The sequence below is a fragment of the Alligator mississippiensis genome, chromosome 3 (genome assembly GCF_030867095.1).
Source record: "Alligator mississippiensis isolate rAllMis1 chromosome 3, rAllMis1, whole genome shotgun sequence".
In the NCBI taxonomy this organism is placed as follows: domain Eukaryota; kingdom Metazoa; phylum Chordata; order Crocodylia; family Alligatoridae; genus Alligator; species Alligator mississippiensis.
Genome location: NC_081826.1, coordinates 186,444,514 through 186,469,796, shown reverse-complemented (window position 1 = coordinate 186,469,796; position 25,283 = coordinate 186,444,514). Strand labels below are relative to the sequence as shown.

Genomic DNA, 25,283 nt, shown 5'->3' with positions numbered 1-25,283 from the left:
TTTGACTTGTAAATCATTTATAAATTGGCATCCCTATCATTAGGACACAAATGATGATCATCACCATTTTTGAGAACATGAACTGTACTAAACACAACACAAAAGGAGGTAAAGATGGAGCTTCAGAGTTGAGACAATCCCAGCCTCCCAAAGATTTGTCAGGTCTCTGCCACTCTGTAGTGGCTATGTGATTAACTTAATCATGACTTACGTTGTGACTCAGCCAAACATTCAATCAGTTAATGGCAAGATAAAAGAAGGAATAAACCACAAAGTTATTCCACAAAAATGTGGAATAACTTTGAGGTTTCTTCTTATCAAACTATTAATGTGCGACCCAGCATCTCCGTGGCTGGGAACCCCATCAGCTGACAGATCTCCTAGCTGCAGGAGCTTGCTACTTGGCCTGATTGTGATCCTGGGTTCCCCCTGCACTGATAATAAGGTGTGATGGGATTTGATGCTTGGACCCACAATCACACCTCCTTCCATGCACATGTGGCATGACAAGAGGCGCAATTGCGTGGATTGCACATCAGATTCTATTGCACCATTACTGCATGTCTGGCAGGGGCCTCAGACTCCAGAGCAGTAGGCCTACAACAGTTACGTCAGGCCTGTGCATGGCTATATTGACATGCCCTATTGCATGAACAGTCTGTTAGGAATTTGTTTTCTCCAGTGGGAGCAATCAGCTTTTTAAATAACTATCATACCAAAATGAAAGATCTTCAAAATGTCATGTATCTTTATATATGCTGCTCTTTTTCATTAAGGTCAGAGTCAGATTTATCAGGTACCTGATAATTAATATACATTACTAATGCTGGTTGAAGAGAGAAAACATAGGGGAAAGATATGATCAACTCCTTTTTTTCCTATTTTCATTTTCGGGCTTCCCCCCTCCCCCGCTTATTTACATTGAGATTTTGTATATTCCCATTGATACTACTTGGACCATATTTGTTCCCACAATTTTAAATGTTATACATTTCCATTTATTTTATTCTTCAGGCTTTTAGGCTAAGTACAGACAGTCAAAAATCCCAAGACTAAAATGATTCAGCCTTTGCAGGTTAGTTTAAACCACAAGAATTAAATTGAAACAGAAGTGAACAGATATTTACTTTTGATTCAAGAAATGCAGCCACATGCCTGCAGCGGCTCAGGAAGCTCAGGGAGCTGAGGGGAGTTAGAACATGGCTGTCTGGCTGTGAGTTCGCTTTCTCTTCCTGCTGGCCCCAAGGTCTCTGGGATTTGCAGTCCAGAATTACAGCAGCAGGACTCTGCAAGGTTGCTCATCAATTTCTCTTCCTGCTTCCCAGTGCCTCTGAGATTTGTAGTCCACAGTTGCAGCCAGCAGTAAGTTTGAGTGGGAGAAAGGGTGTTTAACCCCCTCCCTGGACCCAGACCCAAGCAGGGGTTTGCCTGGCAGGGCAGTCCCTCCTCCCTGAAGACTGGGCTGCATCCCCATCTTGGCTTGCCCCTTCTCCCTGCCCCCTTGTCAGCCAGCCCTCACTGCTCCAGATGGGAGCAGAGGAGTGGGGTTAGTCCTGCTTTCTGGAGCCAGACAGCACAGCACAGCACAGCATAGCACAGGGCTGGAAAGCATGATGGGATTCTGGGGGACTGTGATTTAACTTGAATCAGGAAGGGGTTTGGGACAGAAGTTTTATAAAATGGTTTGACCCAAATCAGTTAAGTCGATACTACATTCAACCAGGTTTATCTTAAAACAGTTTCAGCCATTTTGAAACTAGTTTATGTGCACTGAGCTTCTGTTCAGTTATAGGTTTAAACCAGTTTCTGATAAGTTAAACTGGTTTATGTATAATTTCTGTCTCTAGCCTTAAGGTCATGGTGACATGGGTGACATTTCAGAAAATGAGGTAAGAAGGAGATAAAACATGGTCATTTTAATTCTTTTCTATCTGAAACTCAAAAGTTTGTAAAAAAGGAATTAAAATGCTAAAATAACTGCTGCCATCACACAGTATTTCAGTCAAAAATCTGAAAACGGGAAATGGATAGAAGTTTGGATGGGAAAATATTTTATTTTTTTCTGAATAAGATTACCTAATTTTACTTGTCTTGCACAACATTTTAGATCTAACCTAAACATTTCTGACCAAAATAAAATGTTTTGTTCACTAATTTTCTTTTTAATTTAATTAAAAAAATGGAAAATGCAGTTTGGAAATAAAAAAAGTAAATGCTTCTTTTGTTAAATGTCAAAATGAAATGCTTCAGCATTTCTGAAGTTAAATACATAATTTAAAACATGTCAACATGAAATATTTCTACATTTCCACCCAGTTAAAAAAAAACTTCTTCTGGATAAGTGTATCAAATCTTAAAAATCTGGTACCTTGCTGAGACACTTTCTTGTGGTACCAAAGTTTTAGGCATCTTTTTTTACTTATTTGGATTATTCTTACAAAAGGTTTAAGGCTTTTCTATTAAAAGCAAGAGTTTTCTTTTCTTTTCTTTTTTAAAATCAGAATAAAAATCATGTTATCTTATGGGCTGTTAAGAGAACCATGGGGACGAATATAAAAGGAAATAAAAATACAGTTTTGGGGATAATGGCTTGAATCACTTTAACAAATCATTATACTTAGGAAGGTTTATACACATGATCTAAAATATTAGATCTAAATGGGGCACATTGAAAGAGGTCATTACATTTTCTATGAATATTTAAAAGAAGAATTCACAAAATAACAGAATTTTTGAACTTTTAAAAGAAGAAAAGATGGAGATATTTACATCAGTAGAATAGTGGTTAATCTTGTGGTCCAATAGACCAGATGAGTGGCCTGGATCCATGGGATTGCCACCCAGATCAGGCCTCATGCCAGATCCCACTTTATACCACCTGGATTAGGCCACATGCACCTGGATCTGGTTTTAGGCCACCTGGATTGGGCCATACATGCCCAGATCCAACCTTCCACTGCCCCACCCCATGCTGCATGCCCAGTCCAGCACAAGAGGCAATGTTATTCCACCTGACAGACTCCCCATGGGCTCAGAGGTTTGGGAGCAGGGGAGTGGCAATTAATGCTGCCACCAGTTCTCTGCTGTCAAATTTTTGGATACATGGAGAGCCCTGTGGGCTGGAAGATATATCTCTGTGTATGCTGGATCTGGCCCATGGACCCAGGGTTAAGGCCCCCCGTTAACAGAACAAACCGAATACATAGCTAACACCTAACTCCCTGGATAGGCAAAGCACCCTGTGTATAAAGGGAAGCATTTTAAGATTATAAAATTATTGGTTAGCCCCATACTGTTGTGGATAAACTGATAGTAGCCCAAACAGATTTCTTCTTTGTTAAAAGAAAATCATAACAATACTCTTACATGCATCTGGTTAATTAATTACAGTTTTGCTCACTATATTTATATACATTTCAGTAGATGTGCATCTTTTATGAAAACAGGGCCACATTATAGTTTTCCGACATCACCCATACTGTGGGGGGAGTGGGAAAGACAGAGTAACACTGTCCAACTTCTTCTTGAGCACCTCCAGTGATGGAGGGTCCACAACTTCCATAACAGTGAAGAAGTTTTTCTGGATATCCTTTCTAAACTTACTTTGCTGCAACTTAAAGCCATTGGTCTGTGTCCTCTTGGCTGCAGCAAGACAGAAAAGGTTCTTTCTCTCTTCTTTATGACAGCCCTTGTGTTTTAACAGTACAGGCACTCCTTGGACTTAAAACACAATTGTTTCCTGAAAACCTCACCTTAAGTCAAAATGTTGTAACTCTGAACTGATTTTTCCATAGGAAACAATGTTATAAATGGAAAACTGGTTCCTGAACCAAGGCCTGATACCCTATTTTCACGAAAAAATAACACAGAATTTTGTACTCAATCAATTCTAGATGAGTAATATAGCTACACTAATGAATTTATATTGTAAACAGCAATCACATTGATTTAGAAGGACTTCTTTGAGGTGACTTTGCCAGACTTTTTGAAGGGTTCTTGGCTTGAATCTTTTCAGAAGTCTTGGCTGCAGGTTTTTCTGGAGTCTTGTCTGCTTTCTTAAAGAAAAAGTGTCCAAGGAAGTATGGACAGATGTTCTCCAGGGAGATGGGTGACACAGTGAACTTGTTCACTGGCATGGCGTTGCATCGGACCAAGCGTTGTAAAGTTGAAACTGACATCAGAAAATTGAAAAAGGGTGTCAATTTATAAACGTTGTAAGTGTGAAATGTTGTAACTTAAAACATTATAAGTCGAGGACTGCCTGTACATTAACTGTTAAGTTCAATTTGTGACAACCCTTGGCGTTCTGTTGTAGTGTAGATAATTTTGATAGGCTGTTTTCTATGAAGTGTTTAAGTAAAAAAAATCCTTCAAAGCTCTAGGGTAGAGATGGTCAACTTGTGACTTCAGTGGCACAGGCAGTCTCTGTGTGGCACATGGCAGCTTGAAGAGGGAACAGGCAGGAGATAGGGCAGGAAGCAGAAAACAGAGCAAGAGATAAGGCAGGGAATACACTGAAGGAAGCAGAAAGCATAGCAGGAAATCAGGCAGAGGAAGGGGGTTGGAGTGACACTCAGGGAAGATTGCAGGGCTAAATTTGTGGCATGGCTGTAAAAAGGGTTGGCCCCCTGCAGTTCTAAGGCCTGTAAGCTGAGGGTCCTCCCAAAAGGAAGGGGGACTTGGTTCTCAATTATTTATAAAACTAAAAGTTGTTAATGATAGTCCCCATTTGAAATTTGCTATCTTGTCCCTTCTTAAGTGCCTTTTCCACAAGCTTAACATGCCAAGCTCCTTCAGCTTCTCTTCATATGACTTGCATTCCAAGCCCTTGATCATCTTTGTTGTCCACCCTTCGACCCTCTCTAACTTCTCTACAGCCTTTATAAAATGTGGAGCCCAGAACTGCACATAATACTCCAGATGAGGCCTAACCACTGCCAAGTAGAGAGGCACCATCACCTCCTGTGTCTTACACCTAATGCTTCTATTGATGCACCATAAAGCCACACTTGCTTTTTGTGTGGCTGCATCACACTGCAGATTTGCACCAAGTCTGTGGTCTACCAAGACTAACAAATCCTTTTCCACAGTGCTGTCATCCACACAAGTGTTACCCATTTAATATTTGTGTTTTTGATTATTCCTCCTGAGGTGCACTACCTTGAATTTTCCTGTTGGCTCTAGCCCAATTTGTCAATCTGTCAAGTTCCTTCTGAATTGCACTGGCTTCCTATAATGTGTTCACAATCCTCCGTAGTTTCATGTCATCTGCAAACTTGCTCAAGAAGCTTTCTATGCCAGCACACAAATCATTAATAAACATGGTAAACAGCACCAGCCCTATGACAGACCCCTGTAGGACTTCACTAGAAATGTCCTGCCATTCTGTCATGAACCTCTGAATAATTACCCTTTGATCACTGCTATTGAGCCAGTTATCTATCCACCTTATAACAGATTTTTCTATTCCTTATTTCTCCAATTTGTTGTTGAGAAGGTCACATGGGACCTGGTCAAAAGCCTTGATGAAGTCTAGATTCATTATATCTACAGCTTTTACTTCACCTACCCAAGTAGTTACTTTGTCAAAGAAGGAGATTGAGTGTGAACCATGCTGGCAGCTTCTGGTCAGCCTTTCCTCCTTCAGATGCTTGCAAATGGCTTTCCTTAGGCTATGTTCCAGTAAATTCCCAGGTATTGAGGTACTCGGTCTGTAATTCCCTGGGTCCCCTTTTTTTTTTTCTTTAAAGAAGGGCACTACATCGACTCTTTTCCAGTCCTCTGTTACTTGGCCTGTCTCCCACCACTTGATGAAGATCATTGCAAAGAGATATCCTCTGCCAGTTTCTTCAGGACCCTGGGATGAAGTTCATCTGGAGCTGCTGACTTGAATTAATTGAGCCCCCCAAAAAGCTCTCTAACCATTTCTTTTGAGGTGTGTGGCTGCAGCACAGGTCACTGGTGCCACCTTAGTCAGGGGGGCATGTGTCCCCCCCAAAGTGATCAGTCAGCGACCAAACTCACTGGGGGGGGGGGCCCTGCAGCCAACCTCACTGACCGGGGGGGCAGTTGCCCCACACCTGATCCTACTGACTGGCACTTTTAGGGGGGGCATGGCACTCCCACTTGGCCCGCCTGCCCCTTGGCGGGAATGGGGCCAGTGGCGGAGCTGCAGCCCAGTGGCGGGAATGGCCAGTCACGGGGTGCACCACTGCCACTGGGCTGCAGCTTAATTTTTCTGTGAAGACTGAAGCAAAGTAGCTGCCTTCTTTGCAACTTTGGTTAAGAGTTCCTCTTGCCTTGTTAACACTGCTTCCTTGGTCCTTCTTTTCTGGCTAACATACTTACAGAACTTCTTCTTGTCCTTAACCTATTTTGTCAGGTGCAGCTCGTTCTTTCTCTTTCCCTTCCTGATTCCATCCCTCCAGGTTTTTGCTATTTTCTGGTATGTTTCTTGCATTGCCCGTATGGTTTCCTATTGCATTTGAAACATTTTTGAAGTTCCTTGTGCAGCTGCATGGGTCTCTTTTTATTCTTCTTGTGCTTCCATCATGTTGGGACAGTTTCTTGTTAGACTTCCAATACTGTGCCCCTTAGAAGCTACTAGCCCCTCTGGGTGCCCTTATCCTTCAGTCTATCCTCCCATGACATCACACCTGTTCACTCCTTGAGTTGGATGAAATCGACCTTTTTTAATTCTACTGTCTTAATTTTGCTGACCTCATGCTTTCCCTGCTCTCAGGATTTGGAATACTATTGTATCATGATCACTTCCTCCTGTGTTACCCATCACCTTCACATCCTCCACTAATTCTTCCCTGTTGGTCAGGATGATTCCCTAGTTGTACCCTCCACTTTCTGCAAAAGAAAGTTGTCCTCCACACAAGTTAGGAACTGGCTTGACACTTTATGCTTGGCTGCATTGTTCCTCTAGCAGATGTCTGAAGAACTGAAGTTTCCCATCAGTGAACAGTGGGTGGGAGAGGGGAGTACCTGGAGTATGTATACATATTGAGCAGAGCTGAGCTGTGAGGTCACTGTGACTTGAAATGCTGTTGACTTTGCTGGGATCCAGCCCAATAAACTATGTGATAAATCATGATTTTTTGGTTTTGGACTAGAATCATAAATGATTTGTACTGTTATCCAATAGCTTTTGGATAGATTTGTCATCTGCTTTAAGAGTGCCTCTTCCACCTCCCCTTCCTGATTAGATGGCATAAAATAAATCCCAACATTATACCAGTGCCCCATCTTTCACCTTGGATCTTCACCCAGATGCATTATGCTTTGTTGTCTTCTTCCTCCTGAATGAGGGAACAAGTGTGTGTTTTTGACATACAAGAAAACACCACCACCTTTTTTCCCCAATCTTGTCCTTCTGAAACAGAGCATAACCTTCCATGTTGACATTCTATTTTTAAGAACTGTCCAACCAGGTCTCGGTGATGCCAATCCAATCATAGTTCTTTTCACAGGCTGCAGCTTCTAACTTATTTTGTTTATTCCCCCTACTTATCACATTTGCATACATGCACAAGATGTATTCTGCATTTTGACCTCTTCATTTTTTTTTGCACCACTTCTTGCAGTCCTGTAGCTCTCTGGTCCTTTCCCAGAGTTAAATTGCTTCTCTGAGTCCTTTTCCTTCTGAACTGTGTGCTCTGTTGCTGGAGGGTTTTGATCACCATCCCCGAAGGAAACTAGTTTAATGCCCTCCTTCCTATGTTGGCCAGGTGACTCCATGAAGGTGATTCAATTTCTTAGCTATAATCTAAATTTTATGCAAAAATTCTACTCTAGTCTGCAAAAATCCTTTGGATTTTGTACATCAGTATTAGAAACCAGAGAGAAAATGAGTTTAATTCAAGTGGTCATTCTAAAAGAGTGCATGTGGGGTGGAGGAGAAGTGGAGAGGAGGGGAGAAACGGGGGATGGGAATTATATTGTAACTAACTTGGATATGTTTTACATGAACTGGGTTCAGAGATTTGTGAGCATGGTCTATGAGTGCATGCATGTGGTTTAGTGAATTATTATAGACCCAGGACAATTGGAGTGTATGTTGAAGAAAATATTCTTCAACATACATGTATATTTAAGAAAATATTGTAAATATAAACATGAAAAATATGCATTTGTTACTTTATTTACATTAGGATTTTATTTTTAAAAAATAAGACAAGCATCTCAAAGCATACATTTCAGCAAGTAACCTTATAAGGTATTCCTGTGGTTCTGAAGATGTTTGTGGGTTATGCATAACAAAAAATAATGTTTCATATATTTTTTTCTGGAACATCAAAATTAAGTTGTACATATGTCTACTGCACAATTATATTTTGTTCTTGGGAAGGCATAATTTGTGTCATACTTTTCCAGACTAGGAAAAAAAATGCATATTTTTCTGTTAGTTCAGTGCTTCCCTCTCCTGATCGCCTTTTTATATTTTTAGATTGCAGATGCTTTTATAACAACAATACTGTTGTACTTAACACTAATCTGATTAAATGAATATCAGCTACATCGTGTACAAAGTAACTTATATGAGCTCTGCTATAAGAGGAACCTTCCCTCAGGTGGAAGCCTTGCCTCAAGTGTGTTCCAGCACAAAAATGGCGAAACAAGTGTTTGAAAGGGCATGCACTATACAGGTTTTCTGAATTCCCTGCACAAATGTGATTCCTCATTGTTCTTTGTTTTCAGGTCTGGCATTTTTATACAGTAGTCTTGTGTAATTAAACCAAACTAACTGTGGCCCCTAGGTGCTCTTATAATGATTTGCCATGAATGAGATGGGATAGGACTACATTATCTGTTGCTAAATGGAAACCCTGTTTAAATACGGTTTTCATTCATTTCTCTCCCCAGTTAAGAAGAGAATGCTGCTCAGACCAGATTTCAACAGGGGTTACTATTCTCCATCCTGGGAGGATTATTCTTCCATCTTTTCCCTATTGAGAGATCTGGTGTTTAGCTGAGTTATTTTGTGCCAGGTGCTGGGGAGAGGATTTTGGCTATGGTACATTTACAATTCATGCCTACAGTGGAGAACTTTGTGGCTGAAAGCACTTTTTAATCCTTATTACTTTCTCCATTAACTACTTTACATGCACATTTAATCTTATTTGGTACTTGTACTCGGTTCTTTTGTGCTAGCTGTGAGCTGACGATTCTGCACAGTTGAAGAATGGGAAAGATGGCCTAGATAACAATTTAATAAATCAAATGTTGGTATGCTGCCTATTTAATAGTGAAGCAAACAAATTCTAAATAAGGCCAAAATTCAGGACTCCTTCTGATGCTATCATTAACAACTTTTAGTTTTCTAAATGATTGAGAATCCAGGTTCCCTTCCTTTTTTGGAGGACCCTCATCTTACAGGCCCTAGAACAGTGGGGTCCAACTTTACAGCAGTTTTAGTTCTTCACTCAAATAACCATTACTCAGAGAAATATCATAAAACACTGACAAAAGAACTCCTTGCACACAACCAGTGAGTACCTGCTAAGCCATAGCTGCTCTAAAAATAATGAAATACAAGTAAGCTAATGAAAACAATTACAATAAGTAAATAAATGAAGCCAGAATCAAAACATATAAAGCAGCTTTGCTGCGTGCAAAGGGTAATTCATATCCATTAAGATGTGTAGATCTCTGTCATTCTGAGACTGTTATTCCCCAATGGAACAGCTCCCAGTTCCATTTCCCAGTTCCATCCCTTAGCTCCTAATCATTCTTCCAGCTCCCTGATCATTCCCTGCAGTTTCTCTTGGGGCTGCCAGGACTGCCGACCTCACCCTATGGCTAGAGCTGGCAGCCCTGGGAGAAGCCACAGTGGCTGGAGGGAATGACTGGGGAGCCGGGGGGAAATGAGCAGGGGGTTACCCCAAGCTCTCAGTTCAATCATTCCCTCCAGCCCCCATGGCTTCTTCTGGGGCTGCTAGCACTGCCTGACTCACCCTGGGGGGGGGGGGGGGGGCAGCTGGATGAGCCACAACTTTTCCCGGGGCTGCTGGCTCAAGCTGGGGCTTGTTTGGCTGCTTCCCCCAGCTGCTCCCACCAGCACTGCCTAGTGCCTGCCTATACAGCCTGTGGCCAAATCTCTGAATCTCTCTGAATTGATTCAGAAGCTTCCAATTTGATTCAGACAGTTTAATGGGTTTCCTGATTTGATTTGGATTTGGAGATTCAGCCGCCAAATGGCTATTCATACCATCAGTCACTTTAGTTCTAGAAGATCACAGAGTCAAAATGATATCATATAGTAGGGCTAAAAATTACATATTTTTGTTGGGAAGCACATAAAGGTGAGGCAGTGTTTTCACAGGATAAAGTGTTAGCAGGTTATATACATAATGGGTGCGTCCACAAATGTAAGCATGTGCGCTTGCAGCAACTTAAATAGAAGCAGTGCAAATTTGAGCTGGGGCTTTTTGCCTCAGCACATGTGCTTGGACATACACTTTGTTGTGGAGCAAATTGTGCCACTTGGGGCAAAATAACCCTGCCTAGCTCCTCCCAGATCTGCAGCCAGGAGGAGCTAGAGCCCGGGCCCAGCACCTGTGCTGTCCCCAGCAGTATAAAAAGTTACCCTGTTCTGGCCCCATCAGTACAAAAAGCTGTCCTGGCAAGTAGCTCAGGGCTACTTGCTCTAAGGAGCTTCTGAGGCCCGGCCAATTGGTACCTGTGGACACTACCCCTTGTGCAAGTTGGACTGCTGAAGCAGCCCTGAGAGTTCCCTGCTCCTTCTACCCACTGCAGCAGTCTGGCAGTGGGGGCTTCTGCTTGGCTGTGACCTGCTGCACACCTGCCAGACTCAGATGGGGACTGCACAGCTGGTAGAGGCATCTGCCCCTCTGGGCCAGCTGCCAGTGGGCTGTGGTTGCAGAGTTGGCCTCTGCGCAGCACTACTGCCATGTGTGCCCCCTGGCTGGCCATCTGGATAGCTATCACCTGGAACATGTTCCGGGCATGTTGGCCTGCTTTGAACTGTCAAGGCATGTCCTCCTGGCCCCATTTGGCCAGGACATCAGCCACAGCCAGCTGGGTCCAAGGTGCCAGCTCTGAGCAGGCAGGGTTCTGCCACTGGCCTCCCTAGCAGGAATTCTGGTGTTCCCTATTGGAAAACTGAAAAATCCCTGATAAAAAAATCCTGAAGTCACTCTGTAAAATACTCCAAAATCGATGATCCTCCACAATTAAAACAAAAGACCACTCTAAAGAGAGAGAGAGAAATAGCAATCAGTTGGACAATGTTTTATTGATATATCTACAGTATTATAGCAATGTGGAAGCCTACCAGTGTCTCTATCATAATAATAAAGTGAACTCTAAATACGTTTCATGAATTCATGAATACATTAATATATATTTTTCTGCCCTCCCACAGGGCCTACAGCCCCCACTAAGGGGCTATGACCCCCTAACAATGAATATGCCCCCCCAACATGGGATATGGCCCCCACACAAGGGCTATAGCCCCCCAACAGGCATTATGGCCCCCACACAAAGGCTACAGCCCCCCAGCAGGGGCTACGGCACCTACACAGGGGCTATGGCCCCCCCAACAGGGGCTACAGCTGCCACACAAGGGGTACAGCCCCCAACAGGGGCTATGGCCCCCACACAAGGGCTACAGCTCCCCAACAGGGGCTACAGCCCATGAAAGGGCTACCACCCCTCTGCAAGGCCCACATGCCCCACCCTCGCAATTGCTGCCTCACCTGGCCCCATCTCCTGCCAGCTGCTGCAGCCTCCCAATGGCTGCCCCACCCAGCTCCACCCCTTACTCCCCTAGACTTCCCCAATGGCTGCGCTGCCTGGCCCCATCCCCCACTTGCACCCCCAGGACCCCATGGCTGCCCCCCCCAACCCCAGGCTCCATCACTTTACAACCCCCCAAAAATGAACCCCCCTGAAAAAAGCCTCTACTTACCCTAGAAGCAGGGGCTAGGGGGCTCTGGGGCCTCCTGGAAGAGCCCCCCTGGGCAGCACAGGGCAGCAGGGGGCAGGAGAGCCTGGGCTGGGGCCACTGGGGCTGTGTCTGTGCCCCACAGTGTGTGGGTGGGGCCCCAGTGACACAGACGGTAGCTGGACTGCTGGTAAGTGCTGGGGTTTCTTTCTTTCTTTTTTTTCCTATGGGAATTCTGGAGTGGGGAGGCAAGTATCAGGGACCTCAGGAGGCTGGAGGGGTGGGGCCAAGCAGGAAAGGGATTGGGGGGTTGGGGGCTGTGGCCATGCAGGAAAGGGATCAGGGGGCTTGGGGGGCAAGTGGGGTTGGGGCCGGGCAGGAAAGGGATTGGACAGGGTCTGGGGGGCAGGCAGGGGATGGGGCTGGGCAGGACAGGGATCAGGGGGCTGGGGGAGTGGGCGGGACCAGTGGGGGTCCCCCCCCATAGTTTCTTCCCGCCTCCTCCAGCCCCCCTGACCCCTTACTTACTGGCACTGGAGCCCTGGTGCTGCAGCAGACTACCTGGCAGGCTAAGTGCTTCAGCACCAGGGCGAGGGGCCAACCACAGGGACACTCTGGCAGCCAGAGCTTCTCTGTGGAGGACCCAGCCTCTAGCTGCCCTGCTTTTTTAAACTCCATTTTTTTTAGACCACTGGATATCCAAGGGTCTAATTTTCTCCCCACGCTGAAAACGAACATTTTTTCATTCCCACATATGCCTCTTGCCCCGTCTCAGAGGGGTTTGAGATGGGGCAAGAGGCTCGTGCGTGGTCATCTGGATATGCCCAATGAGTTCTATGTTTACTTTTTTTAAAGCAAAGTATCCTATTTCTCTACTCAAATTAACTAATTTGCCAATGTGGGGTTTTGAAATTACTTTGCTATTTATGAAGAACTGTGTGTATTTGACAGGTAAGAACATGCAGAGGAGACTGGAATATCTAGCATTATGTAAAGAGGTACATTATTAAGAGAATAGAAGTAACCAGAGAAAAATTTACAGTGCATTTCAAGGTAAACTAATGGATGATATAAGACACATCAGACTTTCTGAAGATCTTCCAAAGGAAGCTCCACAACTGGATTAAAGAGGCTGGAAATCTGAGAATTCTGCATTAAAATGAAAAACTGATTAAGGCCATAAGTTTGTAAAGACTTATACATTTGCCTGACTTAACACATTTAAGGAGTCCTATATACTTCAGTGGAACTGCTCATGTGAGTAAATGCAAACACATGAGTAAGCAGGGTTAGGACCTAAAAGACGTAACTGGCTTTTCAAACTCAAATTTGGAGGGAGATTTTTCACAAGAGCCTAACATTACTAAGTGTCCAGCTCTGATTGAAATTCAGTTGAGTGTTTAATTCCCATAGGTACTTTGGCAAATTCCAGCCTACAAGTTTTATGCTCTAAACTGCAATCATAGTTCAGAAACTGCATGTCAGGGAAAATAAATACACAGCACCAGCATAGCTACAAAGTGTAAAAATACATGTGTACACAGACAAACCAAGTTTTATGTTAGATGTAATGTTTATGTGTATTATTTAAATCTACTATGTGTTTTGTAATTTCCTTTTTTGATATCTGTTTAAAAAGAGCAGTAAAATTACTTAAAAGTACTAAAAACTGCATTTGTTTCTAGCTATGTATTCACATGACATTTACCACACTGAGGAGTCCCTGAACAGTACTGGAATACATTGGCTTAAACACTAAACCTTAAGTATTAGAACATTAAAAGCAGCAGAATGATATACCTATCCAGACTGTGTATCCTGGTATAAAGGGAATATGATGAGATGATGATACACGTTACAACCAAAATAATAAAATATATATCCAGTCCATTTCTGTATTTCAGAAAAACAGTTTCTTTATTATTTGTACTCTTGATATATATTTTTTCCAAGAAAACACAAGCAAAAATGAGAGATGTAAATAATGTTTTAACTAATCATCACTCTTCGCTGTCTATTGCACTGTGAACATTCCTGTAATCTCAACATTTTTCATCTTGGCATTTAAAAAATCTCCCCTTTTGTGTGTAATATTTTTTTATGCAATGCAAAGTCAGATATCAGCTTTGAATACTGCTACATTATAGTAAAGAAAATGAAAAAAATCAGGATATAATTTCTATACGTCAAAGACCACCATATATTATGAACATAGCTTTACGTACTCTACCTATTTATATCTGGAGATTAAGACCATCAGATTTTGAGGCTGAACTTTCATAAAGTATTTACAACACCAAACACTTCCATAGGGTTTTGGTACAAGAGCTACTTGGCTTTCTCATTTGCTTTGTGACTCCAGCATCTCTTCTACCCTCAACATGCACTCTATTTCCCTAGGAATCATTTTTTTTTCTGTCTGCCTGTTTGGTTGGATCTGACTGCAGTGGCTAATAAATCAAGCCTTCTCTATATGGCTGAGAAGATATCTTCAAAGCTATTGATCAAAGCTTGTACTAGCTTCATCTATGTACTAGAGCAGGGGTGGGCAATTATTTTGGGTGGAGGGCCACGTAACGAAGTTTGGTGAGATTTTGAGGGCCACATGGGTAGCCTTGCCCCCTCACAGTTGCCCCACACCCTGGTTGCCATCTTGGGAAGGCCCACCCCTAATCCCCTGAATTTTGCCACTGGAAGTCCCTTCCCCCTGTCCCCTGGAAATTCTCCTTTTTTGGGGGGGTGACATCTTAGAACAAGAAAAAAACAAATCATATGATAAAAGTCAAACAACTACTATAAGATTAAATTTTATTACAAAAAATATTTTTGTCATGATTTGTTTGCATACTGTATATAGAGATGATTGCATAATAAGTCAAAAATAAATTGTTAGTCTTGTGTATTGTGTGTGGGGGTGTCTTGTATATTGTGTGTGTACATGGTGCACTGTGTGTGTGTGTGTGTGTGAGTGAGGGGGTGTGGCTATGTGTGTTGGGGCATGGGATATGTTGGGGGGTTGTATATATGTGAGAGGTTCTGTGGGCAGGGTGTGGGTCTGTGGCATTTGGGAAGTGTGAGGAAGGGTGGGGGGTGTGGGGACTCCCCCATACTCCCCCCATGATGCAGCAACAGGCAGGGGTGCTCGGGGGTCTCATGCCCAGTGCAGGCACTGGTACCCCATGGCATACGGCTCCAGGCAGTGCTGCACATCGCAGTGAGAGTGCAACCCCCACCAGTATCTATCACTGGCACTCCCCAGCATGCATGTCCAGCTCCTGTGCTCATGGGGCATGGAAGAGAAGTCCCAAGTGCTGGAGCTAGCTGCCTTCCTCACTCACTGCAGAGTTTCCCTACAGTGCCACACAAGTGCGGGGGCTGTGCGTGTGTGGCAGGGAGTGGTGGCAATAGAGAGTCCAGTGGGGGTTGTGCTCCTTGTTACAATGTGCAGCCAGAACTGCGTGCACCTGGGCACCAGCACCTGCGCCAGGCACAAGTGTCACTAGCATCCCTGGCTGGTGCTGCTGCCACTGCCTGCCAGGGCTGTGCACAATGGGGGAGGTCTAGGATGGGTCCTCACACCTCCTCACGCTCCCTCCCACCCTCCCTGACACCCTGAGCTGTGCACCTGAGCTCCACCCTCCCAGGCATGGGCTGCCAGACCCATGTTTTGTGCTCCCATACAGGTGCAGCTCCACCTTTACCCCCATCACTTTCCTATCTGCTGCCCAGAGTGAATGGGATGCTGGGGAAGCTAAGCAGGTCCCTGGTGGCTGCAGCAGTGGTAGCAGCAGCCCTACCCAGAAGCTGTGTGCTGGCTGGGCCAGACCCTCCTGCCTGTGAGGGTGAGAATGTTGTGCAAGAGGATGTGTTAGGGGTGCCTTGCTCCCGCCCTCCCAGGGCTAGGTGGGGTACAATTTGTTGGTGGGTGCCACGGGCTAGATTAAAGTGCGTGGTGTGCCAGATCCAGCCCACGGGCCGTATTTTGCCCTCCCCTGCTGTAGTTGAAGGTTCTGCTGCTGATCCACCATTTATTTAAACTTATTCATTTTCTATACAAGCAAAAAGACCCAATTCTTTGATGTTATACAAACTAGTGTGGTGACTCAGAAGAAATGAGACTGCCAAAACTGGCCTGAACAATTTCTTCATTATCTTAGATCAAAGTCCAAATTAAGCAGGAGCAAAGTGCAAAAAGGAAGAGACTTCCAAACCTAGCATTCAACCTGGCCCTCCACCCTACCATTACCTCTACCTGGGTAACCTTTCTGTTCCTTTTATATCTTCTCTTTTGGCACTGCATGATTCCCAGTATCCCAGGTATTTAATACAATTTTATTTTCTTCCAAATATTTGACCAAGAAAAAATTAAGATTAGCTGGAGTTGCCTTGTTTGCCATGGACCACACAGTGTTCAAGAAGCCTATACCATAGATGCAGAAATAGTCACTGGAAAAAAATGTGATTAGTAGAAGAAATAAATACATCTAGATAGGGTTGATTTGCAGTTGGCTTTTTATATTACTGTCCACAAAAGGATTTTAATGCATTCCCTTCAGTTATCAAAGCCAAACAAAGATGAATGATTGAAAATGTTGTCCATAAGCATGGCCCCAAGGTGTGCATCCTTGAGCATAATACCTTGGTTACTGCAAGCAACACACCATGTAGTTGAATTCACTCTGCTAATTCTCTGGTACTTTTTCCTTTTATTCCACTTATTCTTTAATAGCCATCAGTACTGAAACTGATGTTTGCAGAAGTGAGTGAGTTGATTAATATGTATTTTATACATCTGGTATTTTCTCATAAAAGACTGGTAAACTTATTTCAATTATCATACCACCAACAAGGATGCAATCTGTTCACAATGGCTGTTTACGAATGGCTGCTTTGGGTAATGGTTGTTTTCTTAGCACGGGAAATGAAATATAATATTATTAAACAGAGATATGCAGAATGATGTGTCAACTTATCCATCTTCCTGATGTTTATAGGCTTCATTTTTTATAATGTTTATTTTGTTTTATGGGACCAAACGTTAAAATATATCCTATTTGAAAGGATCTAATTTCTTTTATTCTTGTTTTAATGTCCTTGAATATTAACATCCACAAATTCACATGCAATCAGTGCAGGAAACCTGTGGTAGGTACTTTATTAATTCCATTTAGATAAACATGCTATAATGAAAGAGATACAATGAAACAAGACATTTATCTTTTTAGGAGGTAGTAAGCTGCTCTTTGGCCAGAAGGTTATGATTTTCCTGTTCTAAAACACCACCTGTGAAAAAGTCACAAAAACACACTTTACAAATTCATTAAGAGGTGTGGTAATTCTGGATGGAGGAGGTTGTCAAGAGCTATGCATTTGTGTGCACACACAAGTAGGGGATGGAATAGGTGCCAGGAAAGACCTAAGCTATCTAAGAATTTTATACAACTTTAACAGTTAAAAAAGATAAGTGTTATATGTATGGGACAATAAAATAATGAAATAATATGAATTCATTATATCAGTTCATTTAGCAAAACAATGCATTAGTTCTTAAACAGGAATTCAAACAACCCTCCCAAGCTACCATGGCACACTATAAATCCCACAACACATATTTTAAAAGAATTAACATGTGAGAATTCCTCGTTATGCTGTTTGTACTTTACCTTGTTCCAAATTACCACATATTCATTTATGAAACAACATAAGTCTGTGGTGCTTTTCAAATTCAAAATTAGGAAAAACGAGAGGAAAGAGTGCCTTAAAAGGAAGGTGTATTACCTAAAATAGAAGGGGTATTACCTAGATAATGAAAATAGAAGGAATCAGGATGCATTTTAGAGATCTTTAAAAATTAAGGAGTTAAGAGTAAATGCTCATAGAGAACACAGACATGTACTTTCCAGCAGACATTAAACTGATGATCCTGCTGAGGGAAAAGCATTCACTGACTGGCAGTAGAAACTTCCATATCATTAAGCACTGAAATGAGTTTATGTTTGTAAACTATTAATATATTTCCTCTCTTTCCCTCCCCAACTTCCAGGAATTTGGGATTGAGGTGTTTCTTAAGTATGAATTTTCCTTGGTGTAGTATGTACATATGCAATTACATTCTTCCTACCTATAATTTTTTCCATTTTCCCATCTTTAAACTGTTGGCAGCATTGTTCTATACCATGAAATAATTGGTTAATTTCCCGCTAGAAGTAGCTGCATTTTTGTTGCAAGTCAAGCCAACCCTATTCCTGGTTTCTTTCTCATTTTACCATGCTGGTAAAGTGCTTTTGGGATTCTTCATGACTCATGAAATATTATTTATTTCTAATTTGGTTTAAGGTTCTCACCAGCAGCTAAATACATGAAAGAAGATGAAGGCCAGGGTTTTTTTGTAACTGACTGGAAACTTTGGGTATTTAAATGGAAGCATCCTAAGGAGGCCTGGTTTTGTTACGGTGCAGAACTGTCCATATCTGTAATGACACCACTTATGAGATGCCTCAAGTACCCCAAATCACTCAAGGCTTTTGAAAACCTTGTCTCCATTTCTCAAATTAGAAGTTCCTCCTTGTAGTCATATCCTTATGACTGTCGGAAGCCTTACTAACTTCCAAGGAGCTACAAGGACCGATTGGAGATGTGTATCATTTGCTTTCTCTGAATCCTGTTCGTTTCTGGCTTTGGTAAGGGCTGAATGCAACCGTTATTCCATGATGCACAATCCAGTCTTAACGGAAAAAACCCAAACCAAACTCTAAAACCATGCAATGAATTGAATTTACTAAATTTATTGGGTGAAACAACTTAATGAAAAAAATATAATACTAATTAAATTATTAAAATCTAGATTGCAAGTAGTAATTAAAAAGATGGTTGCTATGCAACCAAAAGGATTTCTATGTACAGTGTGCAAAAATATATTTGTTAAGTATGTTGGTATTTTGCCTTGACCTTTTTCAGTCATACACCTGCCCAAACTGTCTGCAAATGTATTTCTGAGAATGATAACATTAAAGGCACTTGCTGAATAAAAAAAGGAAACCAGCCATTCTGATTGGGGGTAATGATTTTTATTATATTCAAAAGGTTAGGCATAAGAAGTTCATGTGCTCAAAATAAAAAATGTAATTTATAAGGTAATGCTTCATCATTATAAAAGATTCATTCCCATCACATGGGCCTGATCATTTAAGTCCTCTGAACATGGTTCTCATGAGCTAAATATGGTGAGTTTTAAGAACTTTAAAAAGTGGATCACTTAAGTGTTACAAGTCTATGTGCTGTATGTTCAAAAAGGGCTGGGAACTAGTTAAGCTAACTCAGGATTTTTAGTAGGCATCTTTAAGTTGCTATTGACACTGAGATGAGGGCTGTATTAAATGGTACCAGCTGGCTATGGTCCCTTGGGCATCATAACTAGTTTGGGGATTGCTGAAATACTTTACAGAAGTGCTTAAGAACTTTCCACCACAATGCTGAGAAAATAAGAATTTTCAATACACATATATCTACATGGTGTAACGTATGATGAGAAACTAAGTTTAATTCCTACTTTAGAAATGAAGTGCAAAAATTGAATTTATTCCACAGGATGTAATTAATTGGTATTACAGATATCTTACACATCAAGCTTTTCAGTGCTCAGGCCATATGTTTTATATACCTTACCGCAATGTAGTTTAATGGATTCATTATTATTTACTTAAAATAAGCAGCATCAGAGTGTATTAGGCAGCATGTTGATTTTGGCTTATTATAAAGGATGTTGAGTGTGGAGAAATGAAAGAGAGAGAGAGAGAGAAAGCACCTTCTGTAGTTCACCAGAAGGACTGTTGGTAGAGGGTAAAATAAGTCAGCATTAAACAATGGAAGCCTGCAATACACAGACTTCTCTGCATCTGCATTATTCCTTATAACTAGTTTGTTGTCATACTTTTCTTCATGGAGGCTTTGGTAACCTGAGCACTGTGGTTTCATTTTGTGAGCTAATAAATCTACCTTAATAAACTCTTCCCTTCAGGACTGGAAACACATGTCATTTCTTCTGACTGATTATACTGTATCACCATTTATTGTTGGCCACAATGTTTGTGGCTCAGGTTTTTTTGTTTGTTTGTTTTGTTTTTTTTCTTTTAATGTTCTATGTATTTAGGTGACTGCAAAATGGGCACATGCTTCTGTATTTCCTTGCATTCCACACAGAACTGAATCAGACATATACCTTGTTTAGGGAAGGCAGAATCAATTTTAAAAGTTTTTTTTTTTTCTGATTTATGGCTGCATAGATCATGAATGGAGCCTATTTTTTTAGCTCAATCACCTTCCCTTTCCTGATTAGGCAAAAGCTACAATGTTAACCCTTTTACAGATGGATTGTCATCACCTCCTGGCTGCTCAGCCAAAAGCTGGAACTCTAGCTACTGCTGAAGACAGGCTTATGGGCAAATCTAAGACTTTGAAAATAACTAAAATCAGTCTGCAGGGCTGTAAAATAAGAGAAGAGAGACCAGAAGTAGCTAACAGACAGCTAAAAAAAGATTATCTTGATTAATGGAACATCATTACCGTTAAAAAGGAGACAGGATTGTTAGCACCTTTTGATTGCGGAGAGTTTAGCAAGAATCATGTGGACCATAATAAGCCATTATATTAATTGACTTCTTCAGCATTGCTTGAAGAGAAATGCCACCACTGCTACTAGTGAGAAGTTGATTTTAAACTTTGGATGCAATAGAAATCAAAGGTGGGGTGTGAAGGTAGTATTGCCCACCATCCCAGATCTACCCCAGCTAAACTTTACTCTTCCTTCCTTGCAGCAGCTTGAGGGAACAGATAAAAGAAACAGTAGACACTGTACAGCATCTCCATGCTTCTATTTTGGGCACAAAATCAGCTTCCCTGCTTAGAACACACAACCCAAGTTTATAAGGCTAATTTCTGGGGGAAAATATGCATGTGATATGTGAGTGAACAAAGTGTCCAGACATACTTGTTTTCTCTCATGTGCCTGTTAAGATTCTGGATGGCTACTAGGGCCATTCTGGCAAAGATGTGGTGATTATCTTATGTTTTGATTCATATGTTAGCTAGTTGCAAAACTGATAGGGCACATATACACGAGCAGTGAGGCTATTCCGACAAACTGTAATTGCTGTGCATCACAGCAGGTTCGATTAATTGTGTCAGGAGCATGGGTGGGGGTTGTCCCCAGCATGTTTGGTGGTGGACCCGAAAGTGTACCAGAAGCAATTCCAGTCCACTTCTGGGTCTGCTGTGGAGCATGTGAGCACATGGGGGACCCCCCCAGCTTGGCAACTGGTGCCTCCTGGATCTGGGGGGCACCTGGCGTCTCCCTGTGGCTGATTACCAAGCCAAGAGGGCTGTGGGGGCCCCCCCAGGTGCTTGGTGGCAAACCCGTAAGTGGATCAGAAGTACTTCTTGTCTACTTCCAGTCCACTGCCAAGTACATGCCACCCCTCCCCCCCTCCCGCATTCCTTTGGGATGCTCCATCTGCCTCACCATCATAGTGTTCATGAGCCGTGCCTGGTACCTCGAGGTATGTAGAAAAAACATTTAAAGCTGTGTCTATGGCTGAATCACTGATTCTCCAAATCAGCTTTGAATCTTCAGATTTCGATTTGGCTGAATAGAATTGAGACAATGATCCAAATCAATGAGTCGAATCACTGTCCTCTGATTCAGGCTGAATCTGAATCTGAATTGAATATGGCCAGTTTCACAAACCCCTAATAAATACTCCTTGAAGACCTCTCAAAACCAAGAATGGCTAAAGGTTCTGAATGCATAAACAATTATTTACCAATTATTAGGTGATATAAAACATGGTAACAGTTCTTGTAATAAAGTGTGAGACTTCATGATTGTCCAAAATGTTTGTCAGAAGTTACATTTGAAAGGATACATGACAAAGGGATACATGTTAGTATAGTTCTCCTTCATTATGCTAACAACAGGACCTCTATCCATTAAAAATACTAGTGTTAACTTTGTGTACATTTCCCATATGATGAGAAGGCACAAAAAGACCAATAAACTCAGAATATTCTAAGCCAGTTACAACACTAAACTTCTAGAGTGCATAGTATGAGGAATCAGGATTCAGAATTATATTACCATTAATCAAAGGTACTAACTTTGATTAATGGTATTGCTATGAGATTTCTTACCTTTCTCCTTCACTTACGGAATCTTTGTTCCTTTCTTTCTTTCCTTAAGCTTTCAAAACCTTATTTTACATATTCACTACTGAACAACATCATGTTCCAGCTGACTGAAGTCTCAGATTTCTACTGCAGATGGACTTTGGATCCAGCCCATGTTTAACAACTGGAAAAACCTCCAACTCAGTATAAATGACAGAATAAATATTGTAATATATCAACTTACAAAAAAAAAAAAATACTTAAAATCTTGATATTGTCTATTCCCTATGAAAATGTTGTCCAGTTAAACAATTGGTATTAGTCATTTCTTTCAGATACACCCCAGCAAGAAGGAGGCAATACCAACTATATAGCTAGATAACTGGGCAGCTTTAATTACAGGTGACTACTACTAGACACAGATCTATCAGAATTAAGGATGACCATGGGCATATGCATTTAAGTGTGATTAAATGTAACGTGCATTAAATTATTGCACATTAAGCAATTTTTGGCAGGTGTCTACACATGCAGGAACTTGGCACTAAAGTAAGTGCCAAGTCCCTGAAGTCCTGCCATGTGCCCCTAGTGGCTGGGCAGACCTGGCACTAAAGTTAGTGCCGGATCACATCTACACATGCTTAAATATGCTTTGATACCTGTATTTGCAGGTATCAAATTTAGGCATGATTAGTCTAATTTCACCATTTTTAGTGCTCATTAAGGGTGTGCATGTGTAGATATGTGCCCTTAAAGCATATTAAATTAGGCTAATGTGCTTTAATGCATCTCATGTAGATGTATCCCATGAGTATTTCATATTCTCCTGCTACATAAAAATGCACTGATAGGGGACAGTGAAGAAAATAGTAATATAAATATTTATACACTCTGTTAGTATAAGTAATTGTACTACTTTTAGTTTACAAAGAAATATAAGAAGCTGCAACTACATGTGCAATTAAAGCAAGTAAACCATACATATTTTACTTCCCTTGGTTTAGTAGAGATTACTGTATAAAATGGAAAATTGGTAAAATATTTCTAAACATCAAACAGGTTGCTGTGAGGACTACTAAAATAAAATTTGTGGAACAATTTGAGTTCTTTGAAAGACAAGAAAAATAACATATATTAGCATTATTATTAGACATAGCAAGATAAAATAAAATTAGTGCCTTGTATTAACAATAGCACCTTTCCTCCAAGCACCTCAAAGCAGTTCATAAGTAGTAAGTTTACTAATCCATGTTACATCAGTGGGAGGTAGTGTTGTTGTTTTGATTATCAAGGCACAAAGCAGGGTAAGGACCAATTTTTTTTACGTAGTCTAACAATTTAATCCATTTATGTCCTTGTCCTAAATTGTATATACATATGGCCTTATAGTCTATTGTTTTTAGAACCTGATGTTCTTGGTGAGCACTACTGGAAATTCAAGACTATAGAGTATGAAGATGATCAACCAAAGGTGAGATTTCAAAAAATATATAAATAAATAAATAAAAGCCACCTTAGAAAGCCTTTCCCAGTGGCAGGGCTGAGGCACATGACATTCTTAATTTCTAAACTGCATGCCCTGAAAAATGAATACACAGGCAAAGGATCAAAAGTCCCTTTCCATTTTCTGGTAAATTATTCACATTTTCATTCAAAAACATTGCACAATTTTCAGATCCCTGGTAAGACCATGTTTTTTAAAGTTTCTTTGATAGTGACTTCTGTTAATCTTGGAATAAACTGTATTTTACCTTAGCCTTGTGAAGCGGAGCTCCTGTTTCGAGTGAGCAAGAGAAAGAGAGAGAGAGGTTTCAGTACAAGTGGCATAACAAAATAGAAATCCAGGTTCATAAGTAGTTCACGAGAAGAAAAGAACATTGGACAAAAAGTCAACCTGTAACAAGTGAGGGTGGAGATAAACTTCAAAATAAATAATGCAAATGTTAAAAAACCCACAAGTTTTAATGCAAAACCTAACAATTTAAGGACTCTGGAACAAAATCTGAAGGCAAGAGCATTTCCTTTGGTTGCTGTTCAATATGAAAAAGGAAATATTTTTATCTTACTCAAGGGAAGTGATTATGGGTGGGGAAGGCTGAAAATTTTTATGACCAAGTTTGCAGTTGAACAGTTGGGTACCAATTTAGCTTAATATTAAGTTAAGTGAAGTATTCCTGAAAGACAAAAATAGTTTATTTTTATCCCTTTCAGCAGCTATCTTGCCTTCTAATACAGAACTTCTAGGAGATAGGTAATTACAATGCATTCTGTATTTTCAATTGTGCCCACTATGTTGTAGTTTTGTTCAATATATTTCAGAAAGAGAGACTCTGATCCAAGGAATTCACAGTCTAAGAGGACACATGCAGAGAGAAGTCGGTGTAATGGGAATAACAGGTTATTTATATTAAAGTAAATACACAAGTGCACCTCATTCTTTGTAGCCAGACAGCATGGCAGAAGCAAGTACTCCAGACTTAAATGCAGACAAAATGAGAACCTTGAAAAGAAGCTGAGAGAGTATCAATCACAAGGGTTCAGTATGCCAGTAAGAGTGCCAACCTTACTTCTACTGCAGTCACAGATTACTGTATTTACCTGAATCCAAGATGACCCTGAATTCAATAGATTAAATAATCTATATTTAGATTATTTAATAATTAGATTCTATACATAGAACATTTATATATTTATTATAATTTTCCATGTGTAGAATCTAATTATTGGAGGGTCATCTTAAATTCATCCCCCACACTGCTTTAGTGGGCTGGGGTTGCTCCAGCCTGGGCAGGGGCCAGAGCAAACACATGCTCCATGCTCCAGGATGGAGCTGGGCTGCAGCCTACTGGAGTTGAAGCCAGAGCTGAAGTAAGTGCAAGCACCAGGTGGTGGGGAGAGGGTAAAGGAGGGGCAGTGGCTGCAAGTGGGGAGAGATGGAGGGAAGAGGTGGCAAGGTGACAGTGGGGGCTGAGAGGGAGAGGTGCGCGGGCAAAGACTGCAGGTATGCCGACAGCAGCTGAAGCCTGTCCCCCTGCTGCCTCATATACTTGAATGAAAGACAAATGTTTTTTCTGCCCCATGTTAAATGGGGAAAAAAAGAACTTGGATTCTAGTAAAAAAGGTAATTCCCTCCACCTTTTACTACTTTCTGGATAGGGGAAGATATACAGCTGGGAGCAAGAGCCTCTAACTGCGAGATAATTCAAGA

At 41.4% G+C, this 25,283-nt stretch overlaps 1 protein-coding gene across 12 annotated transcripts in view; it reads right to left on the bottom strand.

Moving 5' to 3' along the window:
- The window catches only part of PTPRD (protein tyrosine phosphatase receptor type D), a 2,106,329-nt gene that overhangs the window by 924,837 nt on the left and 1,156,209 nt on the right, over positions 1 to 25,283 (bottom strand). For 11 of the 12 annotated variants that reach the window (XM_059724729.1, XM_059724732.1, XM_059724733.1 and 8 more), the window contains exon 6: positions 23,827 to 23,849. The gene's annotated coding sequence lies outside the window, so the exon portion shown is untranslated. Of the gene's footprint in view, positions 1 to 22,099; positions 22,119 to 23,826; positions 23,850 to 25,283 lie in introns of those variants that run through there. The other variant, XM_059724731.1, reaches the window with a different exon arrangement.